This window comes from Mustela nigripes, chromosome X, assembly GCF_022355385.1.
Source record: "Mustela nigripes isolate SB6536 chromosome X, MUSNIG.SB6536, whole genome shotgun sequence".
Classification (NCBI taxonomy): domain Eukaryota; kingdom Metazoa; phylum Chordata; class Mammalia; order Carnivora; family Mustelidae; genus Mustela; species Mustela nigripes.
Genome location: NC_081575.1, coordinates 29115314 through 29119191, shown reverse-complemented (window position 1 = coordinate 29119191; position 3878 = coordinate 29115314). Strand labels below are relative to the sequence as shown.

Sequence of the window (3878 nt, the reverse complement as noted above, 5' to 3'; positions counted from 1 at the left end):
CTTGTAGATAGAGGCGAGGAAGTTTGGGGAGGCTTGAAATTTGCCCCACTCTAGGCCCTCTCTTGATTGCTGTTACGGTGAATGAAAACCTCTAGGAGGGGTTAGTCCCAGTGTATGAGTTTTTTCTTAATTTCTGCCAGGGGCAGCGTTGTGTATGGGGTCCTCAGTGACCTCTTGTTGGTATAGTTGAGTTGAGGACTTTTGAGATTAAGACAAGTGTTAGAGCATAGGACCCTGACCTCTGATGATGGGAAGCCAGTGGAAGGTGGAGGAGGCTTGGAGTTCTATGGCTCCATTCTACCCTTCAGTCCTCTTGTAGGTGACAATCAGAAGGAGACTAGTTAAATTATGGTACGCACATACAATGGAATGCTCTATAGCCATCAAAGGCATCGAAGCACATCTATCTGTCTCTCATCTATGATCCCACATAGAAAAATCCCCTAGATGAAGTGGCGGCGCCGGCCTGGCAGTAGGAAGGCATCCAGGAGGCAGCTGGAGTGGAGTGGATGCCCTCGGGGGCAGGCTGGGCCACGGTACCCTATTGCGCGACCTCCAACCTCCCCTTCAAATTCCTGGTGATCGGCAGTGCGGGAACTGGCAAATCATGTCTGCTTCATCAGTTCATTGAGAATAAGTTCAAACAGGGCTCCGAGCACACAGCCGGCCAGGAGTTTGGCCCCCGGGTGGTCAACGTGGGTGGGGAGACTGTGACACTCCGGGTTTGGGCCATAGCCGGCCAGGGGCGCTCTGGGTCAGTGACATGGAGTTGCTGCCGACGGGTGGCTGGAGCCCTGCATCGGTGCCTGGTACAACTCGCTGGCCGCTTGGCCAGCAGACGCCGGCATGTTGGCTAGTCCCCACATCGTGGCCCATCTCTGTGGCTTCAAAAAAGACCTGGACCCTGAGCGCAATCTTACTTTCCTGGAGGCCTCCCGCTTTGTCCAGGAAAATGAGCTTATGTTCCTGGCCATTAGCGTCCTCATGGGGAAGAGGCTTTCCTGAAGTGTGCCCGCACCGTCCTGCCCCGCTCAGCTGTCACAGCCTCCGAGCTCCCAGGCCATGGCCCCCCTCAGCCCTGGAGCTGCCGAGATGGAGGGAGGCAGCTCACCCGTTCTCCAGGACCAGCCCGGCCCTTCTGGCTGGGCCCCAGACCCAGGCGCTGGGAGGGCGAGTCTCTCCCCTGTCCTGGCCCCAAAGAAGCCGTGCCACCACCTGTCCCCCTTCCCAGGGCCTGGCTGAGGGGCCAGGTGGGCTGTGAATGAACCACGGGGGAAGGGGAAATTATAACCTGCCGCTGCTTCCTCTGTCTTGGTTAACCCCTGTTCCCTCTGAACCCCTAACTTTGGGGAACTCAAAGAGTTCCCAAAGCCTGAGACCAGGGCATTTGGCCCCAGCTCCCTGCCATTGCCAGTACTTTAATAACTAGTGAGAGTTTTATGTGTATTCATCCAGAAATTTTTTGGTGTATTTACATATATATCGTACAGATGTGCTTTTAAAGAACATAGGTAGGACCATACAATGCATGCAGTTTTACTTTTGCTTTTTTCACTTTATGGGTGAAATATATCGTGGAGGGTTTTTTTTTCTTTTTGTAAACAATGCTTTATGGGGGTGGAGTGGGGACTGGACAGGCTGTGAGCCGGATGCCAGGATCTTCAGTGAATGAGTAAAGGTGTTGAGGTGTAACCAAATGGTATGAAACTTAAAGGAAGAATTGGGGTTTTTCACCTGAGGGTGAAGGAAGAATTATCTGGAAGTTGTTATGGGGCTGGAAGAGGATGCCCACCTCACCTCCTGACTGGGTAGTATATGCATGTATTGGTATAAATCACTTTCACTTGAAAGATCTGCAAGGGAAGCTCCATTCTCACGGGAAAGCCATGAATATTCAGGGATGAGTTGGAGGATGGTAGGAGAGTTTGTTAATCATAGAGTGGTGTTCTAGAAGGCGCAGCAGAAGCACTTGGAAGTTAAGGTAGAAATGACAGGTCAGGTGGGGGGAGAAGAAGTCCAGAGGGATATTGGGAAAACAATAACAATACGGTAATTTAGTAGTGACAATAATAGGGACACCTGGCTGGCTTAGTTGGTAGAACGTGGGACCCTTGATCTCAGGGTCATCAGTTCAAGAAACACACTGGCGGTAGAGCTTACTTAAAAAAAAAAAAAAGTAACAATGCTTTGCATGCATTAACTCATTTAATCCTTGTAGCACCCTCATAAAGTAGAGCCTTTATTGTGTAGATGAGAAAACAGGCACAGAATTCAAGTCACTTGCCCAAGGTCACATAGCAAATAAGTTGAACTGGGCGCTTGCATACTGGGCTGTGAAAGAGAAAAACAAGGATGTGAATGAGCATGGTGAGTGAGTTCAACTTGTCCCAAGTTTGGCAGGGTGGTTAGTCCTTACAGTCCTCAGATACATGGGAAGATTTGAGCTCTCCCCAAATTTAGCTGTATTTGGCACCGGAGGCAGGAGCTGCTGTTTTGTTGGTGTTCTTTATATTGCTCCATATGGAAAGATTCAGGCAATGGCCGGCCCAGAGCATTTTCTCACCTATGCTCTGCAGAGGGATTGGTGGTGGGGGTAGTGGTGTGATTCTTAGGTATGCCTTGCCCTTGTGGGGATAGAAAGCCGGGCTGCAGAGGGCTCTAAGGTGTAAGGCTGAGAGGCAATTTGTGGGAGAATTGACCTTAATGTAAGACATCACAGGCTGTAGATTCTGAGAGATGTGAGGCCCAGCAGGGGTCTGGCAGTGGCCCAATTCTTTCTTGCAGTGAAAGCGGTTCCTCCAGTGTTCAGAGCTGTGGCCTAGCTCCTAAAGAAACCTCTCTTTACTGGGTGCTAAAGGGTTTTGGTGCCACACTTATTGCTCAAGGAAGCTTATGGAGATGAAAAGGCAGTCTTTCTAAAGCAAATTTCCCTGGGCAGCATATTAGAGCCTTGTGTCAAGATGACCCTAAAAAATCCTTTCAAAAGTTTAAGGAAGCAAATACCATTGTTGAACATTTAATGTTTCTTATAGCTAGGTTATATATTTTAGTAAAATATATGATAGACTTGGGTTTTCTGTGTTCCATGCTGCATGTGCACTGAAGAACCTTCTAGGTTGCACAGAATATTTATGCACAAATTATAGTACAGAGAGCATGTATGTTTAAAACAGAAAGGTCCTTCATAACTACTTATTGCATGAATAAATGAAGTTCATTATTTGAATTTTTTAAAAGATTTCATTTATCTATTAGAGAGAGAGAGCACAAGTCGGGGGAGGGGAAGTAGGAGAGGGGGAAGCATGTTCCCTGCTGAGCAGGGAGCCCCACACTGGGCTGGATCCCAGGACCCTGGGATCATGACCTGAGCCAAAGGCAGATGCTCAACCAACTGAGCCACCGAGGCACTCCATTATTTTAATTTTTTAAAAGATGTATTTATTTATTTGAGAGAGAGAGAGATTGAGAGAGGGAGCGCATGAGTGGGAGGGGCAGAGGGAGAAAGAATCCTCAAGAAGACTCCATGCCCAGCGCGGGGTGTGGTGCATAAACAATGAATTCTGGAACACTGAAAAGAAATTTAAAAAATAAATAAAAATTAAAAACAAAATAAAAAAGGAAGGGCACGTATTGCATGGAGCGCTGGGTGTAGTGCATAAACAATGAATCTTGGAACACTGAAAAAAAAAAAAAGACTCCATGCCCAATGTGGGGCTTAATCCCATGACCTGGAGATCAGGACCTGGGTGCAAACCAAGAGTCTGTTGCTCAACCAACTGTACCATCCAGGTGCCACCACTATTTTAATTTTTTTTCATTATTTTAAGTTTTGAAGAGGTTTAGTTTGGGGTATTTCTTCTTTTATGATATATAGTTTG

At 47.6% G+C, this 3878-nt stretch overlaps 1 pseudogene; it reads left to right on the top strand.

The window, feature by feature from the left end:
* The first annotated feature begins 509 nt into the window (after window positions 1-509).
* On the top strand, window positions 510-1265 carry LOC132007015 (ras-related protein Rab-4B-like; annotated as a pseudogene).
* Window positions 1266-3878: the final 2613 nt, after the last annotated feature.